This window comes from Lepidochelys kempii, chromosome 2 (assembly GCF_965140265.1).
Source record: "Lepidochelys kempii isolate rLepKem1 chromosome 2, rLepKem1.hap2, whole genome shotgun sequence".
NCBI classification, from domain to species: domain Eukaryota; kingdom Metazoa; phylum Chordata; order Testudines; family Cheloniidae; genus Lepidochelys; species Lepidochelys kempii.
Window position 1 is genome coordinate 73,893,846 of NC_133257.1, and position 25,126 is coordinate 73,918,971.

At 40.5% G+C, this 25,126-nt stretch overlaps 1 protein-coding gene across 1 annotated transcript in view; it reads right to left on the reverse strand.

Annotated features, from left to right (window-relative positions):
- Positions 1–1,722: 1,722 nt before the first annotated feature.
- LOC140905918 (chloride channel protein B-like) overlaps positions 1,723–25,126 on the reverse strand; it is a 104,423-nt gene continuing 81,019 nt past the window's right edge. Inside the window, exons 9-11 of the mRNA XM_073329417.1 lie at positions 10,659–10,755; positions 10,013–10,108; positions 1,723–2,761 (exon numbers count right to left, since the gene is read on the reverse strand). The gene's annotated coding sequence lies outside the window, so the exon portion shown is untranslated. The remainder of the gene's footprint in view (positions 2,762–10,012; positions 10,109–10,658; positions 10,756–25,126) is intronic.

Genomic DNA, 25,126 nt, shown 5'->3' on the forward strand with positions numbered 1-25,126 from the left:
ATAAGATAAATAATTATAATTTAAAATTAATAGTTCATATTTTTATATAGAACTTTTCATATGCATTGCACAAAGCCCTTTACAGAGGTGGATCACCATTAATGTCCCCATTTTTCAGATGGAGTAACTGAGGCACAGGAACTTAAGTGACTTGCTCAAGGTCATGTGATGAGACAGTGGCAGTGCTGGGATTTGACTCGATGAATCTTACTTCTAAGCCTTATGTTCATTTCAGTAGACCACAACTACAGAACATAGTTGATACTGTTTTCCTGAGGTAATCAGCCTGAGATGTAATTAGTGGAAAGATGAAGGAGACTTACACTGCATGGGTGGGCACATAATGACTGAGTACTAGTGGAATGGCATTGTTTATGCACTCAAGGAATCAAGGAGCCCATTTACCAGCTGGAGTACTGGGCCTTGAACCAAGAGCACAAGTTTACAGCAAGCATGCTCCAGATATGGGATTAGTTGTTAGTTACCAGAGGGAGTGGGACTCAAAGCCAGCTTCATAGCACCAGTTTTTTAGGGGAATTCACAAGAGGGCTCTAGATTAGATCTATTGTTCTGCTGATGCTCAGTGATCCACAAAGCTCAGGACACTCCATCCCCACATCCCTGGAGTACGTGAAGCACATGTCAGTAATGACGGTGACCCAGCCAATATACTAGTTATTATAATATTACTGGTTTGAAAGGGAGATGATTAAAAATCCACCTGTTCCCCACCGCCTACCAGCTAGATGGTCAATAAGACATTCCTCGTTCATTATCTCTCCTATACCTAATTATGGCTTTGGACTGCAAGCTCTTTAGCATTTCATTCTCTGCCCTTTGTCTTGTAAACTTCAGACACTTTAATGCGCTCTGTACCCTCTGCAGTGCTAGAAAAACTGCATTACTAAGTGAAGAACTATATCGGGGGAAAGTCCTATAAATCTCTGACTAATAGGAGGCTAGAAGCTGCACAATTCAAATACCAGAAATCTACTTTCAGATAATCTGGCAACTTTTTATAACCAGTAAACAGTTACTAGTTTTTCTTGGTAATCATTATAACATTAATCATGGTAGACCCTTGGGACAAAAGTGTGGTTTTAATAAGCATGTTTATGGGAAATGCTTTATTATTTAGCAGAACAAAAATAACAATTAATTATGATGTCAGAGAGGAAGTCTACCAGTCTCTTATCCAAAAGATTTGTCATATTCATTTATCAACATTTAATGAAGTTTCCATGGAAGCATATAATGTTTGAAACCAAAAATCACAAAGGATGGGGCCTTGTATATTATATTCTGGGTGCCTGGTTTCCAAATATGCTAAAATATAAACAACAGCTACATCCAAACCAGAGAGCAATTGTGATCATCTCCTCTGTGTGTGACACTCAATACATATGAAATTACACCAGGTGGGTGAACAGAAAGAGAAACTGTTCTAATAGCTGCAAACATGAAAGGAAATGTAGTCAAGAGCAGATGTACTCAAACTTTGCACCACTGCGAGCCACATTAGCAGTTTGCCCCCTAGGGTCTCAGGACTACGCCTGCCTGGCATACTCATTGAAACTAAGATTTTAAAATATATCTCAGACAAGTAGGATGCCCAATTTCCATTCATTTTAGTTGGTTGTACATTTTAAAAGCATGTACTTGTAGGCGGTGTTTAAAATCAGCCTACAAGTACATGCTTTTAAAATAAAAAAGAAAGGTGCACACAGTAAATTTTTTAAAAGCGTCTAAGTCAGTTAGGAGCCTAGGTCCTATTTTTTAAAAGTGAGTTAGACACTTAGGAACCTGAGCTCTAGTCTGCACTTAAAGTTTTACTGGCATAATTATGTAGCTAAGGGGTGTGATTTTTTACTGACATAAATGTGTCAGTAAAAGCTTTAGAGTAGATACAGTTATAGTGATACGTTGTGATACTGATATAGGTTATTTTGTTTCGCCAAACCAGCATAAGTTTTACCAGTATAAGATCATCTGTGCTAGGGCATTTTTGCATCTAACTTTGCCAGCATAGTTATAGCACTACAACTTTAAGTGCTGACAACGCCTAAGTGAAAATCAGCAGGCTGCTAAAAATTAGGCTGCTAAATGACTATGTCATTTTGAAAATAGATGCTTTTGGACACTTTAACCACAACCTTCATATCTGATTGTACTTCTGCCTTCCATGGTAGATGAGTAGAAAATTCCTGATTTAGTTCACAAGCCTTAAAAATATAAGAACATACATAAGAACAGCCATACTGGGTCAGGCCAATGGTCCATCTAACCCAGAGCCCTGCCAAATCTGCTGTCAGTGAACTTTGGCATCATCCTATGGTTCAAGGGAGCTAGTGGTAGGATACATTTAAGGGAGCTGTGTAGGATGCCTTTGAACTTCCCTGCTCTAAAGGAATCAAACAGTACAGTCTTATCCATTTTTCCTTTACCTAAGAAGAATGCAGGCTTATTAAAAACAAAAAAATAAAGTTTGTCAGCTTAAGAAACAAAACATTAACAGTTCTGTTCTCTTTTCCTAATCTAGGGGCTGCTCATCTGAGTCACGTTTTTGCAATGCCAGCTGGCACACCAGCCTCTCCTCCAGCTGGAAAGACATCAGATCATTCCTGGTTATTATCCCAACAACTCGGTTCTGTAGGTCAACAACTGTCAGGTGGCGAAGCCCCAAGGTCCGAAAGATGATGTATGTGCATTGCAGAGAGAAATGAGCCTGAACTGACACCGCTGATTTGTTTATGTACGGCTCCTGCAAGACAAAGAGAGAGAAGGTGGAGGTTGGAGAAAATAAGTGTGTAGCCATTCCTGTTGCAGCAGGCTTCATGAGTGGTGGGGGGTTAGATTACTACACTTTCTTTTTTTATTTCAGCTGTGCCCAAATCAGTATAAAGTACACAGTAATAAGCCCTTTCTTTTCCACTAAAAGATCAGGTTCACATTAAGCTGTTATGACTGGAATATAACCAAATCTCACAGGCTGGAACAGCTAAGCTGAGCTCCATTGATATGATCTGAATTCCTGTTTGGAAATAGTAAATGACCAAGTATTTATTAAGTCAAAGAGATGTTTAATAATTGCTCTTTCATTAAACAACCCATTTATGACATCCTGTAATATTCTTTAGTTAATGTTAGTAAAAATCAGCAAATCAGAAATATATACTGCATGAGAGAGGACAAAAAGAAAAATTATATACTATGAGGTCTGCTGGGTGCTGAATGCTGATCATTGAATCCCACCTTAGACATAAATGTTTCTAGATTTAGCTATAGCTAATTTGGTAAGTTTCCCAGGTAAATATTGGTATTTTAAGTAGGTGTTCACCAAGTTTCTATATCTTACCTATCCATACAGCATCCTACTCATAACTTGGGCCAAATTCTATCCTTGAGTGCATATGGGTGCACAGGGAAATCAGTGGAAGCTCCCCACACCCACCTGAGGATGGTGCGTCTTGTAGTCTCTCCAGGAATATTTTTGGATAGTGGGTAGATTGGAACCAGAGGAGAGAGAGCATTCAGATTTCTTTGAAAAATAATTTTTTTAAAAGGACTAATGAAGGGCAAGATCCACCCAGAAAGTATTAGGAAGTACAAATTGGACCTTTCTGCAACAGGGAGGCCCTCAGCAGGATTCATCCTCATAGGTCAGTTTGAGTTCTGACCAGGAGCTCTATAGGAGCCTATCAGCAAAGGCCATCAAGAGTTTGCTGCACTGAATCAGTGCATCTCTCAACTGCCCTGCCCATACCCTCACCCCAGCCATTTCTGGTATCTAGGCCACCTGGCAAAGTGAGGTTACAGCCACTTTATCCTCCACGAACTCCTCCATAGTAGACTTTCCACCACCAGAGACTCCATGCATTGGCTTATGCCTAAGTTAAGGTTGTATTTCACCCAAAAGGAAACACTACAAATATGCTCCCAAGCTCTTTCTACAGGCATTTTTCTCCCGTTAGCCCTGACCTGCTATATGGCTATTTGCCAGAGTTTCTTTTTCTGGTACTATGAAACAGATTTCCTTGCTTCCCATTGTCAAACTTTTGACATTTCTTGGTGCAAAACTGACTAAAACAGTGTGAAATGGGCAAGGTGTAACATAAAAAATGCAGAAACACCTCGCTGATTAACCTAGTAGGGAAATCAGCAAGTGTTGGTTAGTAGTTAAGATTAAAGCTCAGTGAATAATGCACTTTGTAGTTTGTTGGGAATTTTGAAAAATTGAAAAAAAATTGTTTCGTAAACATAATATTACAAACATAATATTAATTTCAACAACAGAACATTTTGTTTCAGTTTCAACCTTTTCATCATTCTGGAATTTTTAAAAAAAAACCTTAAAAGAAATTTTGAAAACATTATTTCAAGTAAAAATATAGAAACATTTCATTTAAAAAAATGTCAAAATAAGATGGGTCAACTTTTTTCAGAATTTTGGAGTTTGTGTTTCTTTGATTTTTAATTAACAATTCAGTGAAACAAACAAATTCATGAAATGTTTCAGTGCCACTGAATCTGCATTTTTGCAAAAGAAAAAAAAGTTTTGGCCAAAAAATTTTGCCCACTTCTACGTGCAGCCCAGATAGTCATCACAGACAAAGTAGTTTCCTTAAACCAAACAAATGTGCATGCTTTCCCTTGAAGGAACTTTTTTAGGGTTACCAACTTTTGTAATGAAAATTTCCAATTTAGCTGTCAGTTCAGGAAAAAAAAATGTCAAATCTGTTGAAAAATAGAAGCCTTAAATATACCTTCTTGCCAAGTCAAGTCTTCAGATGTACTTCACATTCTCCATTTAGTCTATTTAGAGAATAAACTATACTGTGGTTGAATAATAATATACTCCTTAGTATTCTTTTGTCTGGTCTGCAGTCACATCACCTCTCCAGATGTAATCTAGTCAAATCTCACAAACTAAATAGGGCCAATAGTGGTTGAGAGACTAGCAGGGAAAACTCAGAGGCTGCAGGAAATTAAATTCATTATCAAAAATCCCAAGCAAAATCTTTGCCTACTGCCAGTTTAATCAGCTGTAGGGAAATTTCTAATTAATGATCCACAATGAAGGAAATGAGCAACTACTTTTACCTTCACATTTCTCTACCATTTTGAGGAGCAGATAACTAAATGTGTAAAAACAAACATGAAATTCTTTAAACGTTTCAGAAGCAGAAAGCTCACAAAAGGATTAGTGGCTTCACTGGATCACCAGTGGATGAAGAGAGCAATTAAGGAAGATAAGGACACTGTTGAGATGCTACAGTCCTACTTCTTGTTCAGCCAATCGCTAAGAGAAACAAGTTTGTTTACATTTATGGGAGATAACACTGCCTGCTTCTTATTTACAATGTCACCAGAAAGTGAGAACAGGTGTTCAGATGGCACTTTTGTAACCAGTGTTGCAAGGTATTTATGTGCCAGATATGCTAAACATTCATATGCCCCTTCATGCTTTGGCCACCATTCCGAAGGACATGCTGACATGCTGATGATGCTCATTAAAAAAATAATGCGTTAATTAAATTTGTGACTGAACTAGGGGGAGAATTGTACGTCTCCTGCTCTGTTTTATCCACATTCTGCCATATATTTTGTGTTATAGCAGTCTCGGATGATGATCCAGCACATGTTGTTCGTTTTAAGAACACTTTCACAGCAGATTTGACAAAATGCAAAGAAGGTACCAATGTGAGATTTCTAAAAAATAGCTACAGCTCTCAACCCAAGGTTAAGAATCTGAAGTGCCTTCCAAAATCTGAGAGGGACGAGGTGTGGAGCATGCTTTCAGAAGTCTTAAAAAAGCAACACTCCAATGCAGAAACTACAGAACCCGAACCACCGAAAAAGAAAAATCACACTTCTGCTGGTGGCATCTGACTCAGATAATGAAAATGAACATGTGTTGGTCTGCACTGCTTTGGATTGTTATCAAGCAGAACCAGTCATCAGCATGGACGCATATCCTCTGGAATGGTGGTTGAAGCATGAAGGGACATATGAATCTTTAGCACATCTGGCATGTAAATATCTTGCGACGCCGGCTACAACAGTGGCATCTGAACACCTGTTCTCAATTTCAGGTGACATTGTAAACAAAGAAGAGGGCAGCAGCATCTCCTGCAAATTGTAACCAAACTTGTTTGTCTGAGCGATTGACTGAAGGAGGACTGAGTGGATTTGGATATAATTTTACATTATTTTATTATTTAATGCAGGGGGTTTTTGTACATAATTCTACATTTGTAAGTTCAACTTTCATGACAAAGAGATTGCACTACAGTATTTGTAATTAGGTGAATTGAAATATACTATTTCTTTGGTTTTTTTACAGTGCAAATATTTTTAATAAAAAATAAATATAAAATGAGCACTGTGCTCTTTGTATTCTGTGTTGTAATTGAAATCAATATATTGGAAAATATAGAAGACATCCAAAAATACTGAAATAAATGGTATTCAATTATTGTTTAACAGTGCAATTCATCACATGATTAATTGAGATTAATTTTTTGAATCACGTGATTAATATTTTGAATCACTTGACAGCCCAATACGCATTACAGGTCGTAAATTAACTTTATCAGCTCAGAAAAGGGACCTGGGGTTCCCTGTAGACAGCTCAATGAAGACCTCTGCTTAATGCGTAGCTGTGGGTTAAAAAAAAAAAAAAAGCTAACAAAGTGTTAGGATGCATAAGGAATGGGACTGGAATAATACAAAGAATATTATAATAATTGTATCTATATCAGTGGCATGGCCTCATCTGGAATACTGTGTGCAATGCTGGTCAACCCATCTCAAAAAGAATACTGCAGAACTAAAGGGGTAGGGGCGGTCAAAGAAGAGCAGTGAGAATGATCAAGGGCCTGAGAAAACTCACAAATGAAAAAAGAGATTAAAAAGACAGATTGTTTTGTGACTCTTTCTCAGGATGCCCAAAATTACAGGTTACCATGCCTCTACCTCAGTAAGAGAGAGATTTGCTGGTGCTAAACTGGGTGAAACTCCCTGTTAGCCCAATCTGCTAGCTATCCCAGACAAATTTCTCAGGACTCTGATGGCCCTTACTTTGCTTTGCAGGTAATACGTGATGCACCCCTAGTCCTAAGCCCCTGAAAGATCGTTCTCCCGGAGTACCCAGCCCCTGTCACTGGACACTCACAAAAATTACCAACTTCATAGATTCTAAGGCCAGAATAGACCATTTTGACCATCTAGTCTGACTTCCTGCATAACACAGGCCATAGAACTTCCCAAAAAAGTCCACTATCTCCAAAGAGAGTGTGCACACCAGCTTGTTTGATTCACATTTTGCTAATATTACAGCACAGAGATCTACTCATAAAACACAGAAGTTTATTAACAAAGACAGAGGTTTAAGTGATATAAAGCAAGAATAATGAAAACAGAATTAGTTACAAATGAAACGAAAGTACAACACACTTCTAAGAGACTAAACATAACTTTAGCAAGCTACAAAATCCTTTGGATAAAGCCATTTTCTTACCCTCAGAGTTTTTCTGTAGAGCTTGCTGGTTTTCAATCAAATCCAGATCCAGATTTTCATGATTTCCCCTACTCATTACCAGAGGTCTCCTCAGTCAATGGATAACAGAACGTCCTTTTGCTTCTTCTTCTATTTCCCAAAGTTCCTAGGGAGTTTATTCCCAGAAACAGGGTGAACCGCTGGGGTTCAGATTACAGTGTTTTCCCAAGCAGAGTTCACACACCCCTATCAACCTGGCTTTTCCTGTTGACTTCCATGCAAAGGTAGTTCCCACTGTATTTGGCTCCACAATGCTCAATTTACATGAGAAACAGGGAGATAACTACCTTCCCTCCTGTCTGGGAAAAAAACCTGTTTCTCCTTTTGTTTGGTTACAGACTTTAAAGCATAATATCAGTGAGTATCCATAATTCTTCATATAGTACTAACACATACGTTTCACAATTATATTAATGGCTGTTATGTTACCAGTTTTCATCTGATACCTTACAAGACATTCTTTATAGGTAAATACTATGACAGCAATGTGTTAGGTGTAGTGAGTTTGTCAGGCCTGTTAAGAGTAGCTGTTACATGACAGTGAATCCTTTGCCAGTTGGAACTGTGGGGCTCTTAAGGTCACGTTTACTTTGGAAAGGAGAAAGAGAGGACAGAATAAGATAATGAATGATATCAAGAAGGTAGATCAGGAACTTGGGTTCTCCCAATCCTATAGTATAATACAAGAACAAGTGAACATTTACTGAAACTGAAAGAAAGGAAATTCAAAAACAATAAAAGGAAATATGTTTGCACCCAATGTGTTATTAAACTGTGGACATTGTCACAGGAAGTCATTGAGGTCAAGAATCAAAAGGAGATGAGACATTTATGTGGACATCAAGACTATACAGAGTTATCACAATTCATAACAAACATGTAGAAGGGATATTAAACCTTATGCCTCAGGGTTTAAACCCATCTCTAACTATTACAGATCAGGATGAGATCCATGTAAGAGGCAGGTTATCTTGGAAGGGAGGCAAGGTTCTTATGCTTTCCTCTGAAGCACCTGTTCCTGGCCAATGCCAGAGACAGAATACCAACCTATATGGACCTCGGTGTACGGGGAGACTTTGGCAAACCAGTAAAGTACCTGAAACCACTATGACTTATTGCTAAAAGCAGCCAAGTCAGCAGGCCGTAAATTAGCCAAGTCAGCAGGCTTAGCTTAACCAAGGCAGGAGGGGAGGGGGCTTTTTGGGTACCACAGAAAGGGCAGCTTGACCCCATGTCCTTCCTGATAAGAACTGTGTTGAAGTTGCTGATACATGCATCTTAGAAGAGCAGGATGTGCCCCAGGAATGTCTATTGGGGCCTCAAGGCTACAAACTCTGGAAAAACCCACAGCTGGTTAATCGATAATCAGAAGGAACCTCTCGCTTGACCATTGAAACTGCTTACTTAACAAGTTTGCTTTAAGGGACATGTCATTCTATTACTAATGTGTAAATAAGGGGGAAAAGTTTGAGGTAGTGGGCCTCTTCAGGACTGGACTCTCTCTTTCTGGATGCATCTTGTGTTTCCCTGCGGCCTCTGGAGAGCCACACTCAGCTTTGGTAATTATCAAGGGTTGGGGGTGTTTTACTAACCTCTTGAGGACGTGTGTATAAGTGCTTGAGACTATGTAAAGTTTAGCTTTAAGTAAAAGCACTCTTGTGTTGTCCTCTTTGTGCCAGCCATCTATCGGTCGGAGGGCCGTGACTCCCCTGATTTATTTCCTGACACCACCTCGCACAGAGTAAAAGTTACTAAGAGCTTTGGGTTGAAAGAACCCTGGGTAACATCGGGTCTGACCCAGTATGGCAATTCTTGTGTTCAACAGAATCACTACAGTGAACTCAAGCAGAGCTCAAAATATATATATTTTTTACGTAAAAACCCTCTAAGTCAGTCCCAACTCTGAATTTCCCAGGGTGCCACATTTTATCCTTGTCTACTCTGTGCATTGTAAACTCATTGAGGCAAAGACTGGTTTTATTTAATTAATTATTTATTTTTCTTAAGCTTTGTACAGTGCACCAAAAACTATAATGTGCTTGGGCCCAATATTCTGGTGCAGTATTTAGGAAATAAACATGGAAATGCTTTCTGTTTGCTTTATAATGCTAAAGGAGCCAAATGATGACAGTTAAATGATCTATTCCATTAACGTTGTATCTTTTGGTCAATCTGGAATGTATTTTAATCAAAAGCCCCCTTGAAATGATCTCCTTTGTTGTATTTTCTTGTTGGCTCATTTTATCAACATCTGTTACGTTTATACAATATGAATTAAAACTCTGGAATGCTCTTTGTACTCAGCTACTTTTGTTGAGAGTGTAACATCCCAGGATTGGCAGTGTTTATGTAAGTCAGTGCGGCTGACACAGCCATCATAAACAAATGAGAAAATATAACAAATACATTGTTCATGGAGGAAATGTTTGTTTTTAGAGTTGGCTTCACTCTTACCAGATTGATGAAGAGTTGCTGATACTGAGGATCTGTACTGTAGCGATTCAGCAGCGTGGTCGCCTGTGGTGGATCAGGCAACTTCTCCACTGTTATCTGCAATAGGCAAGATTCTATTTCTCCGTCCAAACCTTTCTAATTTGACTCTAAACCATATGATGGATTTTCATCTGCATCTGTACATCCTAATTTATTTTTACCAAGCTCACACTTAGGATTTTTTTAAATCCTTTCTTCATTTTGATAAATTAACTTAGCACTTCTATAGTTCTTTGCACCTTTGTTATGCTTTACCAACATTAATTAAAATTTGCAAAGGTGATTATGCTCACAGAGCTAAGTATTATCTGCCCCATTTTACAGACAGGAAACAGAGAGAAGATTGGAGTAGCTGATTTAAGGACAGTGTCAGAGCCAGGATTAGAACACAAAAATTTCTGGCTTCCACTCCTGCGTGCCTCCCAGGAGCGCCTGTAACTTATTGCAGTTTTATCTGGCTGTTTATGGGCTCCCCTTTTATTTAGTTTATAATTTTACTACTTATTTAACAACATATTAATAACTATTTTCATTCCTAGTACAATCCCTGGACATATCAAATAAGCATCAATTAACCAAATAGAGAAATAAAGAAAAAAGTGATTACCTTTTGGTAGAGGAGAAGAGGACAGCAGGAAAGAGAATCATGGTTAGTCTCTGTTTCAAAGACGGGTTCATGTTCCAGCAGCATGCATAGCTCTAACCTAGTTTTTACAAGGAATACATTCACCATCAAAGCCAAATTTTAAAAGGTCCAACGTAATAGATTATGATCTCCAGAAACTAATGCCTGACAATGCTAAAAATATACAGATATGATGAGTCTAATATTAGTGGGGAATACATTATTTATACAAAGCAAGTTTTGCTTTCCTAGATTTCCAACAAAAATTGTGTGCATGTCTTCAGGTTTTGGTGTGGAACTCCTCACAAACCTACATTTTTTTTAAATGGATTTATCTCCTCTACATTTTTATTTTTTATCTGAATTAATATGATTGGCAAGAACTGCTTATGTAGTCTGTCTAGTTTGTTCCAATCAAGTCATAATTGCAGTTACAAAGGGGGTCAGGTTTGTCATCTTTGTTTGTATAGATTTTTTCAGTTCCACCTTATGTCCACATTAAAGCATGAGACCCATGTTTGTAAAATTCTTTCAGACTCATTGTGGTTTAAATAAGGGGTGAAATCCTGGAATGCAATTACTTCAGTGGGACCAGGATTGCACCCACGATCTGTGTGAGACATTCATCTTTGCTGTCTGAATCAAATTCAAATGGCCATCTTTATCGATATATGTAAAATTTGTGGCCACAGAGGTACACCTGGAATAGCAATCACACAACTTTTAATTAGGAGTTCGGCAGGGAAGAGATTGAAATACAAGGTGACTTTTCTAAACGGGGAAAGAAGAATTAGGGTCAAAGCTCCAGTTCACAAGTTGTTGTTATAAACTCCCATCAGTGTTCTCAGAGTGCAGAGTCTAGGGGAGTGTAATATGCTCACGTACACAGGGTTGAAGATGGAGACCCAACCTCAGATCCCTCGCTTCCAGACAGGAAACAGTAGGAACACTATCACTGCTCTCTAGTGAACCTTCTGGATGACAGAAGATGAGGCACTGACAGGCTCCCAGATGGAGGAACATTTTCCTAAGCCAGAAAATGATCAGAATGGCATGGGTCCTTCGAAGGTACTAGCAGTCCTCCTGGCTGATATAAGGGAAGACTATAATAGACTCCAGCAGGAGGAACATCCCCATCTCTCCCCAGCCAGAAGGAGGGTCACATGTCTGGTGCTAGTGGGGGAAACTAATGGAGGGGGATCCATCTATGGTGGGAAATGATGACAGAAACTTCCAGGATACGTATCAGTGCATAGCTCAATTCGTAGGCAGTAGGAGAAATTTAAATAAAGGGGGACTATGAGGAAAAATGACCAAAATATTTAATGAATTTGAAAATGAAAAACATCAGCAATATAGTGTTTTTCCCTCTGATTCCTGGGACTTTTTATAAAAGCGGGGGGGGAAGAAACGCATGTTGCCCATAGTAGCTAGAGACATGACCAAGTCACTAGTTTTGGTTACCTGGAAGTAAGTTAAAGAGGGATTTATGCTTTAGATGAATATACAGTAACTATAGATTTGCTGATCCAGTTTAATAGTGATTCAAGTTGTTCTTGGTTTACTCAAGATAATCTCCAGGAGACCGTGTTTCTCAATCTTGTGTTATGGCAGATAATCATAGAATATTAGGGTTGGAAGATACGTTAGGAGGTCATCTAGTCCAATCCCCTGCTCAAAGCAGGACCAACATCAACTAAATCATCCCAGCCAGGGTTTTGTCAAGCCAGGCCTTAAAAACCTCTAAGGATGGAGATTCCACCACCTCCCTAGGTAACCCATTCCAGGGCTTCACCACCCTGCTAGTGAAATAGTGTTTCCTAATATCCAACCTAGAGCTCCCCCATTGCAACTTCAGACCATTGCTCCTTGTTCTGTCATTTGCCACCACTGAGAACAGCCTAGCTCCATCCTCTTTGGAACCCCCCTTCAGGTAGTTGAAGGCTGCTGTCAAATCCCACCCTCACTATTCTCTTCTGCAGACTAAACAAGCCCAGTTCCCTCAGCCTCTCTTCTCTTCTATTTGTTCAGTATTTTGTAAAACACTTTTCATCAAACCTTCCTGAAATTTAAAATGAGATATTTCGCCCTTCTTCCAGGGCTCTCAAAGAGCTTTAGGATTATTAAGCATCCCTGTAAATGGGGCATATATATATGCCCTTTTCACAGATGAGGTACAAAGAGATTAAATGACTTGCCCAAGGTCACATAGTAAATCAGTGGCAGAGCCAGGAAGAGGTCCCAGGAGCCCTGAGTCCCAGTCAGCTGCTCCAACCATTAAACACACTTTCCCCTCCCAAGAAAAATGAGTAAATAACTAAACATAGCTCAGATTTACTGTTGCAACAAAATTACTCACTCCACATCCCCCCCAAACAACCTTTTTTGGCACTGACATTTTTTAAAATCACTTTCACATTATTAATGAGAGCAAAGCTCTGAGACAGCCCTCAGTCTGTACCTAACTAGTGCAGTTATAACTCTTGATAGACAGGTTTCAGAGTAGCAGCCATGTTAGTCTGTATTCGCAAAAAGAAAAGTACTCCTTCTCTTCTTGATAGACAGTTGTTTCTGAAGATCAGCAAGTACTCTTCCCCAAAACAGATACTACAGCCTGGGGACATGGACAACATGAAAATCCAGTAATGTCTGGTCTTTAATAGTATTATGCCCTCTGCTTGCAAGGATCGCCTGTTCAGTTATACTTATTGGTTCACATTATATAACATTTTTCACAAGCCTCCGAATCACATTAAGTAACTGTGAATTATACACCTGGGGCCAATATCTGCCCCCAGATATTCATTTACAACTCCTATGGGATCATTTCATTCACCACTGAAATGCAGCCACCTTCAGGGAGCAAAACTGTATGGTTGATCTCTGGGCCAGAATTCTATCTGTGGCTTTCAACGATACATTGCTATACCAACTAGACATGGGCCCCAAATGCTAAGTTTTGATCCATAGCGGTACTTTTCCAAAGTCTGGAGGTGTTCATATCCAGGATATGGTTTGAGCCTGTCCATGATACAAACCCTTTTGTTTTCCACTTTAACAGTGTCAGACTGGAGGAAAAAGCAGGCAACATTTACAATGAGCTTAAAGAGCAGAAACATTTGCTCATCACCAGTGGTTTCTTGGCTGGTTTTCGCAGCTTGCAATTTGCTCAACCGTTCTTAACTAAACTCAGTGGGGAGTCACTTAGCAGGGCTTTGAGAAGTGAGAGGAATTTGGCTAGTCAAAAAAGGCACACAGAAACACAATGAAGGAAATTGTTGGAACATTTCTGATAAGAATCCAATTCTATTAAAGCCTGCCATATTCAAGAGAAAAATGAGTGCACATTATTTGATTTAGGCCTCCAGAAGTCATGCTTTGGAGGTATAACATCACAACTCTTTGATGTTACACACAACATCCTTCCTATCACATCATCAAGCCTTAGAAAGAGCAGACCAAACATGTTCCTTGCACTATTTTTTGGACTTAACAGGAAGTGCTAGGATTCAAACTTGGACTCAGCAATTGTTCGTTTACTCTGTTTATTTAAGAAGGAAGAAAACCCTTAAGTAATGAATCTCATTTCAAAGACACTGTTGCAGTTTGATATACTATATCTGTTACAAAACATGCATCACGAGGACACACATAATTAAGATAACACATTATTATCACGACCTCCAAGTGTTACATTCGGCATGATACTCAGGAATTAAAAGTATCTGACAACTTAGAGTGTCACCCTTTTCTTGTCAAAAAAGCCTATTTACCAGAGGACACTGCAAATTCTGTGCATGGGGGACTGACATAAGAGGAACACAAGCTCAAAAATAGCTATAAATACAAAGACAGTAGATTAAACAATCCTATCACTGGCAAACCATTCAGGGCATGATTCTTTCACCATGAATGTAAAGGATAGCCATGGATTTTATTGAGAAAATTGGAGAACCTGGAGTATTTATTTCAGTTTTTTCACTGAAGTTTAAGACCCATTTTTTCTTCATTAATTCACCAAAGATACCTGCACTGCTTCTTGCATGTGTATTTTGTTTCTGAAATTTTATTGTCTATGTGTGGCTCGATATGGACTGTGAATTAATGTGTGTCATGTATGAAGCAGAGCACAGTGAAGGAACTTAATATAATTATCCCTCCATCTGCAAAAAGAGCCGCTTCTCTGTTGCATCTTCATTAAGGCATGATCCAAAGGTCCAGTGACAAGTCTTGGTTTCAATGGGCTTTGGGCCAGGCTCCATATCCTAGCTATGCTTTTTGTAAAGTAAAGGAGATAAATTTCAAAATAGGATGATAAAATGAGACAGAAGCCCCTCTGTGGTCTCTAATGATCCTAATTGTGTAGGGGTGCTGCTGATTGCCCCATCCACTGCACTGGCAGGCAAATCCTTAGTTAGGGTTGCCAACTCTCCAGGACTGCTAATCTTTAATTAAAGATTAGGTCATGTGATGAAACCTCCAGGGATATGTCCAACCAAAATCATCAATCCTATCCTTAGCTGGTGTAAGCTGTAAAAGCTCCATTGAAATCAATGGCGCTATGTCGGTTTCCTGCAACTGAGGATCTGCCACCATGTACCTTCAACTTTTTACAGAAGTCAATAAGAATTATGGGTGCTCAGCACCCTACAGGAAACCCTCAGCAGGACTGGATGATAACTGTACTACTCAGTAAAAGTTAAGCACTTTTTCTAATACTCACGGTAATGTGGCCTTCACAAGATAATACAATGGCAGAGACTTTATGCATGCAACTATAAGAGGGATAACCAGTTTGAGGCAAATAGGCCTACTTCTCTGAGTCATTTATATGCTTTGTATTAACATAGCTGCTGTTAAACTAGGAAAGATGATTTTCACATGTGTTTCTTTAAATTGTGGAAAAACTGACATTTTTGTAAAATGGGAAAATGATTTATTAAGTTTGGGGAGGATTAGCAAGGGGATGAGGATTAGATCCCTGGGTACATGGCATAGCTAGACAGCTTAGATTTTTCATTTACGACAGGAAAATCTCAGAACAGTTAGAGGGTCAGTTCAGGTTAAGCAGCCAAAATTGCCAGTGTTTATCCAAACCACTTGAGCCTACAAACTTGGGCTGGAAACTGTAAGAACAAAAAGAAAAGGAGTACTTGTGGCACCTTAGAGACTAACCAATTTATTTGAGCATAAACTTTCGTGAGCTACAGCTCATTTCATCTGGAGTACTGTCATGGATGGTTATAAACTGTTCAGGAAGGACAGGCAGGGCAGAAAAGGTGGGGGAGTAGCACTGTATGTAAGGGAGCAGTATGACTGCTCAGAGCTCCGGTACGAAACTGCAGAAAAACCTGAGTGTCTCTGGATTAAGTTTAGAAGTGTGTGCAACAAGAGTGATGTAGTGGTAGGAGTCTGCTATAGACCACCGGACCAGGGGGATGAGGTGGATGAGGCTTTCTTCCGGCAGCTCACGGAAGCTACTAGATCGCATGCCCTGATTCTCATGGGTGACTTTAATTTTCCTGATATCTGCTGGGAGAGCAATACAGCGGTGCATAGACAATCCAGGAAGTTTTTGGAAAGCGTAGGGGACAATTTCCTGGCGCAAGTGCTAGAGGAGCCAACTAGGGGGGGCGCTTTTCTTGACCTGCTGCTCACAAACCGGGTAGAATTAGTGGGGGAAGCAAAAGTGGATGGGAATCTGGGAGGCAGTGACCATGAGTTGGTTGAGTTCAGGATCCTGACGCAGGGAAGAAAGGTAAGCAGCAGGATACGGACCCTGGACTTCAGGAAAGCAGACTTCGACTCCCTCAGGGAACAGATGGCCAGGATCCCATGGGGGACTAACTTGAAGGGGAAAGGAGTCCAGGAGAGCTGGCTGTATTTCAAGGAATCCCTGTTGAGGTTACAGGGACAAACCATCCCAATGAGTCGAAAGAATAGTAAATATGGCAGGCGACCAGCTTGGCTTAATGGTGAAATCCTAGCGGATTTTAAACATAAAAAAGAAGCTTACAAGAAGTGGAAGGTTGGACATATGACCAGGGAAGAGTATAAAAATATTGCTCGGGCATGTAGGAATGATATCAGGAGGGCCAAATCGCACCTGGAGCTGCAGCTAGCCAGAGATGTCAAGAGTAACAAGAAGGGTTTCTTCAGGTATGTTGGCAACAAGAAGAAAGCCAAGGAATGTGTGGGCCCCTTACTGAATGAGGGAGGCAACCTAGTGACAGAGGATGTGGAAAAAGCTAATATACTCAATGCTTTTTTTGCCTCTGTTTTCACTAACAAGGTCAGCTCCCAGACTGCTGCACTGGGCATCACAAAATGGGGAAGAGATGGCCAGCCCTCTGTGGAGATAGAGGTGGTTAGGGACTATTTAGAAAAGCTGGACGTGCACAAGTCCATGGGGCCGGACGAGTTGCATCCGAGAGTGCTGAAGGAATTGGCGGCTGTGATTGCAGAGCCATTGGCCATTATCTTTGAAAACTCGTGGCGAACCGGGGAAGTCCCGGATGACTGGAAAAAGGCTAATGTAGTGCCAATCTTTAAAAAAGGGAAGAAGGAGGATCCTGGGAACTACAGGCCAGTCAGCCTCACCTCAGTCCCTGGAAAAATCATGGAGCAGGTCCTCAAAGAATCAATCCTGAAGCACTTGCATGAGAGGAAAGTGATCAGGAACAGCCAGCATGGATTCACCAAGGAAAGGTCATGCCTGACTAATCTAATCGCCTTTTATGATGAGATTACTGGTTCTGTGGATGAAGGGAAAGCAGTGGATGTATTGTTTCTTGACTTTAGCAAAGCTTTTGACACGGTCTCCCACAGTATTCTTGTCAGCAAGTTAAGGAAGTATGGGCTGGATGAATGCACTATAAGGTGGGTAGAAAGCTGGCTAGATTGTCAGGCTCAACGGGTAGTGATCAATGGCTCCATGTCTAGTTGGCAGCTGGTATCAAGTGGAGTGCCCCAAGGGTCGGTCCTGGGGCCGGTTTTGTTCAATATCTTCATAAATGATCTGGAGGATGGTGTGGATTGCACTCTCAGCAAATTTGCGGATGATACTAAACTGGGAGGAGTGGTAGATACGCTGGAGGGGAGGGATAGGATACAGAAGGACCTAGACAAATTGGAGGATTGGGCCAAAAGAAATCTGATGAGGTTCAATAAGGATAAGTGCAGGGTCCTGCACTTAGGACGGAAGAACCCAATGCACAGCTACAGACTAGGGACCGAATGGCTAGGCAGCAGTTCTGCGGAAAAGGACCTAGGGGTGACAGTGGACGAGAAGCTGGATATGAGTCAGCAGTGTGCCCTTGTTGCCAAGAAGGCCAATGGCATTTTAGGATGTATAAGTAGGGGCATAGCGAGCAGATCGAGGGACGTGATCGTTCCCCTCTATTCGACATTGGTGAGGCCTCATCTGGAGTACTGTGTCCAGTTTTGGGCCCCACACTTCAAGAAGGATGTGGATAAATTGGAGAGAGTCCAGCGAAGGGCAACAAAAATGATTAGGGGACTGGAACACATGAGTTATGAGGAGAGGCTGAGGGAGCTGGGATTGTTTAGCCTGCAGAAGAGAAGAATGAGGGGGGATTTGATAGCTGCTTTCAACTACCTGAAAGGGGGTTCCAAAGAGGATGGCTCTAGACTGTTCTCAATGGTAGCAGATGACAGAACGAGGAGTAATGGTCTCAAGTTGCAGTGGGGGAGGTTTAGATTGGATATTAGGAAAAACTTTTTCACTAAGAGGGTGGTGAAACACTGGAATGCGTTACCTAGGGAGGTGGTAGAATCTCCTTCCTTAGAGGTTTTTAAGGTCAGGCTTGACAAAGCCCTGGCTGGGATGATTTAACTGGGAATTGGTCCTGCTTCGAGCAGGGGGTTGGACTAGATGACCTTCTGGGGTCCCTTCCAACCCTGATATTCTATGATTTTATGATTCTATGCATACTGTGGAAAGTGTAGAAGATCTTTTATACACACAAAGCATGAAAAAATATACCTCCCCCACCCCACTCTCCTGCTGGCAATAGCTTATCTAAAGTGACCACTCTCCTTACAATGTGTATGATAATCAAGGTGGGCCATTTCCAGCACAAATCCAGGGTTTAACAAGAACGTCTCGGGGGACGGGGGGGTGTTAGGAAAAAACAAGGGGAAATAGGTTACCTTGTATAATGACTTAGCCACTCCCAGTCTCTATTCAAGCCTAAGTTAATTGTATCCAATTTGCAAATGAATTTCAATTCAGCAGTCTCTCGCTGGAGTCTGGTTTTGAAGTTTTTCTGTTGTAATATCGCAACTTTCATGTCTGTAATCGCGTGACCAGAGAGATTGAAGTGTTCTCCAACTGATTTATGAATGTTATAATTCTTGACATCTGATTTGTGTCCATTTATTCTTTTACGTAGAGACTGTCCAGTTTGACCAATGTACATGGCAGAGGGGCATTGCTGGCACATGATGGCATATATCACATTGGTGGATGTGCAGGTGAACGAGCCTCTGATAGTGTGGCTGATGTTATTAGGCCCTGTGATGGTGTCCCCTGAATAGATATGTGGGCACAGTTGGCAACAGGCTTTGTTGCAAGGATAGGTTCCTGGGTTAGTGGTTCTGTTGTGTGGTATGTGGTTGCTGGTGAGTATTTGCTTCAGGTTGGGGGGCTGTCTGTAGGCAAGGACTGGCCTGTCTCCCAAGATTTGTGAGAGTGTTGGGTCATCCTTCAGGATAGGTTGTAGATCCTTAATAATGCGTTGGAGGGGTTTTAGTTGGGGGCTGAAGGTGACGGCTAGTGGCGTTCTGTTATTTTCTTTGTTAGGCCTATCCTGTAGTAGGTGACTTCTGGGAACTCTTCAGGCTCTATCAATCTGTTTCTTCAATTCCGCAGGTGGGTATTGTAGTTGTAAGAATGCTTGATAGAGATCTTGTAGGTGTTTGTCTCTGTCTGAGGGGTTGGAGCAAATGCAGTTGTATCGCAGAGCTTGGCTGTAGACGATGGATCGTGTGGTGTGGTCAGGGTGAAAGCTGGAGGCATGTAGGTAGGAATAGCGTTCAGTAGGTTTCGGGTATAGGGTGGTGTTTATGTGACCATCATTTATGAGCACTGTAGTGTCCAGAAAGTGGATCTCTTGTGTGGACTGGACCAGGCTGAGGTTGATGGTGGGATGGAAATTGTTGAAATCATGGTGGAATTCCTCAAGGGCTTCTTTTCCATGGGTCCAGATGATGAAGATGTCATCAATATAGCGCAAGTAGAGTAGGGGCATTAGGGGACGAGAGCTGAGGAAGCGTTGTTCTAAGTCAGCCATAAAAATGTTGGCAGACTGTGGGGCCATGTGGGTACCCATAGCAGTGCCACTGATCTGAAGGTATACATTGTCCCCAAATGTAAAATAGTTATGGGTAAGGACAAAGTCACAAAGTTCAGCCACCAGGTTAGCTGTGACATTATCGGGGATAGTGTTCTTGACGGCTTGTAGTCCATCTTTGTGTGGAATGTTGGTGTAGAGGGCTTCTACATCCATAGTGGCCAGGATGGTGTTATCAGGAAGATCACCGATGGATTGAAGTTTCCTCAGGAAGTCAGTGGTGTCTCGAAGGTAGCTGGGAGTGCTGGTAGCATAGGGCCTGAGGAGGGAGTCTACATAGCTAGACAATCCTGCTGTCAGGGTGCCAATGTCTGAGATGATGGGGCGCCCAGGATTTCCAGGTTTATGGATCTTGGGTAGTAGATAGAATATCCCAGGTCAGGGTTCCAGGGGTGTGTCTGTGCGGATTTGATCTTGTGCTTTTTCAGGGAGTTTCTTGAGCACATGCTGTAGTTTCTTTTGGTAACTCTCAGTGGGATCAGAGGGTAATGGCTTGTAGAAAGTGGTGTTGGCAGGAGAGTGGGGTGGGGGGAGGTATATTTTTTCATGCTTTGTGTGTATAAAAGATCTTCTACACTTTCCACAGTATGCATCCGATGAAGTGAGCTGTAGCTCACGAAAGCTTATGCTCAAATAAATTGGTTAGTCTCTAAGGTGCCACAAGTCCTCCTTTTCTTTTTGCGAATACAGACTAACACGGCTGTTACTCTGAAACCTGTGTAAGAACAGTCTTTGATTAGATTTTGGCACTCTGACTTCCAAAGGGATCGTCTTGTGGGTGATGCACTGGACTTGGATCCTCAAATTCTGGGATCACAAACTGTCTATGCCACAAGCTTCCCATGTGACCTGGGGCAAGAAATTTAATCTCAGTGCCTCAGTTTCCAACTCTGTAAAATGAGGATCATCTTCCCTACCTCAACGGCATGTTATGAAGTCAAATATTTAAAGGTCGCAAAGTTCTCAGATACATATTTATTAGGACCCCATCACTGCAATAAGTAAATGAGAGAATGAATAAATAGACATAGTCCTAGCCTCAACGTGAAAATGCAGAGATCACACCAAAATTGGAAAATAAATGGGGAAATGCAAACTTAATATTTCTGAATTTTCAAAAGGTTCCATTTGGTTTGATTCTAGAAATGGACAAAAGCCCAGAATTGGATTCATATTTGTTCCTCTCCCCCAAAATCTGGTTTGTTACCATCCAGATTTTCAATTTTAGAACTTAACCACACATTTAAACTATAGAACAAAATATGTGATCAGTCTTTCCATACACACACCAGTTTTCCCCATGCCCATATTTGATTTCCACATTAACAACAGTCTGCACTTGCCTAAAAGCCACCCACATGTGGCTGAATACTTTTTTAATTTAGCTTTGTGAGTTAAGCACATACACTCTGCATCACTCTGGCTGTGTGGCAGAATCCTGCAACACCTGCACAATTATTTGTATAATGAAACAGGCCCACTCATTTTGAAAGTATCAAATAATGTTGTTCTTTGTAAGAAGTTTCACATTAAGATCCAAAATAAAAATCTCTGCCATAAACTCCGTAACCTTCCTCCATCTTCATTGCCCATGAGCTACACTGTCCTAGGAGTCTGACAATATATGGGGAGGAGTATAATGTCAAAGGGGTTTTTTGAAAGTGCTGGATTCAATTTATTTTAACAAGCAACCCAAATCAGCAATAGAGTGCTCTCAGTGAGTTGTTCTAATTTAAATGTCAGGTTCCTGTATACTGTATCTTTTTTTTTTTAAATCTCACATTTAAACTAACTGGGTCAGCTTTTCAAACTCAGGAATTTATGACATCATACAAACAAACATGTTCTCAGATCCCATACTTGTACTCAAATAATTTCAAAAGCACCTTTATATGCAGTCAACTACCCCATTTGCACACACGCAAAGTTTTCATGTACGTAATGTGCTTTTTTCTTTTATTGTTGGCTCAATTTAAATTCAGCATTTTAAAGTGTAGTCCACATAATTTGCTCATTTCTATCACTGATCAGTGCTCGAAGGATCACCATTATGAAGAAGGGATGATGGGAAGACCATGCATGATCTTCTAGAAGAAAAGAAAATCTTTATGCAATACATTTATCTCCTCACGTATTGCATGAACTTTGCAGCCTTCTGTATCAGATTGAGTAACTTTGCATTCCTGGGATCTAAATTTAGTATCCTCTCAACAAAGTGCCAGAAGGAAAAGGTTCTCCAACTTGCAAAATGACAAATTATTTCAGAGGGTGCCAGCAGAGAGAGACTTTGCTGATATTAAGGTAAATCTTTCCACAGTCACACTCAAGAATTACTTCACATATTAAGTGTTTTGGGCATCATGAATGTTAGGATCTTTTCTTAAACCTTCCATTCACTCCCAAACTGTTGCACTGCATTTTTCTTTCCAAATGCAAATGCTTCTCATACAAAATATAGGGACATTGGCTTATTAAAAGGGTGTGAGAGAATGTGTGTGTATATGTGGGGAGCCATCTGGTGAAGTGGATGCAAGTAAACTAGAAAAAACCGTCCCCTCTTATGGATGCATTCAAGTGATAGAATCATAGAAATGCTTCTATGTCCTGAACACATCTGTAACTTTTCACAGTGCCATATTCCTTTCCCAGCAGCACATATCAGCAGTCTTTACCCTGCCACAAAAGATTCTTCACTCACAATGGTTTCTATTCACTTTGCTGACCAGATACAAATCATACCTAATAAACTGCCATGAAATATACATATATACAGAACTTTGGAGCAATTATTTCCCTGTTAAAGGATGTTACTGTGTAATACAGCTTTAAGTTTTCAACTTTGTCATATTTTCTAAACTATGATCTCTTCGATTTACTTTCAGGTCTGTGACATTCCCCTTTACTGGAGTGAAAGCATGCAATAGCTAAACAATGTGGTTTGGATTTAGTGTTCCCATGCATCATCATGAAAATGTTTGTCTCAGCAATAGTGTCATTATTGTTACTTGGAACAGCTGCTCTACCATCTCTTTAAATTGAGGAAAACAAAGCATCTCCTTTCCTTACTAGTTTACAAGCAGGGAATTTAAAACAATTTAAAACAAGACTAGCCAATAGAGGGTTTATGAATATAGTGTTTCCTCACAAAGGAAGCAGAATGACCAGTACAACAACAACAAATAATAGTGTTGCAAATATAAATGCTGTTTGGTTCCCTCTGTTGGTAGCAATCTGGATCTGGATTTGCATCTGGATAGAAGGTTATTGGAAGTTCAAGCCCCACACTATAGCTTGGACTCCTGTGTGGACTGCAGCACTGGACATTAAAGGTGTCCTCTGAATGGAAAGTCAAAGAGAATTTTCTAATGGCTGTGTAGTTGAAGGTTCAATATCTCAATGCACATCCTGAAATGAGTAAAGAATAACCCTGGGTATCCTGGCCAGCATTCCCTGCCTAACTAAAACAGGTACTAACATCCAGTGCTGTGCAGGAACTGTTCATGAGAGCATAACAGCAGCTCTGTTTGTCTGTGTGGTAACTACCAGTTTTCCTGTTCTCCAGGAATGCAAACTTTCAACCTTTAATCACAAAAGGAGTCTTACTCACACAAGTAATACCAATTTTATTGAAAGTTCTCACGTGAATACAGACTACTCACATGATTAGGGCACCAATATGCTGGATCAAGCCCTAATTCGGCTTTTAAGCCAAGATTTTCAAAAGTCATTTTGAAACCCATTTGGACCCATTTTCACAAGTATGTACCTTCTTTCCCTCTGCACAACCCCCTCCGATTTCTTTCTTGATTAAAAGGAGGGATAAGCTTGTACGGAATCCTATGCTTACGTTTGGGTGCCTCAAACTTTTCAGTACGCAAAAGTATGATATACTTTAAAGGAGCCTGACTTTCAAACAATGCCAAGTACCAACTCTGAAAAAAAAAAAATAGATCCCTTTAAGCTGTCTGAAGATGGACACCCATTATTTGAAGCATTTAGAATCATTAGCCACTTTTGAAATCTTGACCTCAGTTTCCACCTTTTCAATTAGAGGAAGAGTAAAAATGAACTAAGGTGCCTAAGTGACTGGGGACCCTAATTTCCATTTCCCAAAGGAACAAACTCAAGTTAGTTTTGAAAAATGGGACTTAGGCACCTAAAATCATTGAGATATTTTTACCTGAAAGCTTTTAAGCTGAGGTAGTTTGATCTGAGGGCGACAATTGCACAGGACACAGCCACTCCTGGTCCCGTGCAGCATATCCAAAACAGCTAAAATAGCTGCAACCAAAGTGAAATTGGTTTGTTTGTTTGTGCTTTGTGACAGTTTCAGTTTGGATGTAAAATTTTTGGCACTTTTATTTATTTTTGTCTGAAGTATAATAATTTCCATTAACCATAAATGCTGACGTCTCAGTGAACATCATGGGTGGGAGGAAATGGGGTTTCCTAAGTGAAAAAAGTACACACACAAAATGTGGGCAAGATGCCAGAAATATCCCACTCAGTGGCAATAAGCCAAGATTTTACCAGTTTTTCATTAGATCCAACATATTCTGTAAAGTCCTGCTTAGACTCTATGACATTGTGGTTTCTGTGCAATTACCTTCTCCTGATCAAACTAAATCAACCTAAAAAAATTCCTTCAGTTAAAATGGGAAATAATGGATAACAGCTGTGCAGGTAATGATGCAATGGCAAAAATACGGAAAAGTGCCCCCGTCCCTTCCAGCAGATAAATTGTGTAAGATACAAAGCCTACAGGTTTAGGTATAAAGAAAATGGCCTGTTTTGTGTTACCGATACCCAAATAGGCTAGTCAGTGACCACTTTGTAGGCAATCTCTATGATACAGCTGTAGCACTGGGTACTCAGTGCCCTGTCTGAGCAGAGTTTAAAGCTGCAGCAATTAGGATAGGGTGGGAAGAACTCAGGCTATGAAAAATTCTTCCCTCACTCCTCAGTGTCACCTCATCAAAAGGAAGCAGAAGAAACAGATCCTGCCATGAGAAGCCATCCATCCACCTGCCTTTCCTGGGTGAATGTTGGGAGGATCTGACTGAAGAAATACCCAGT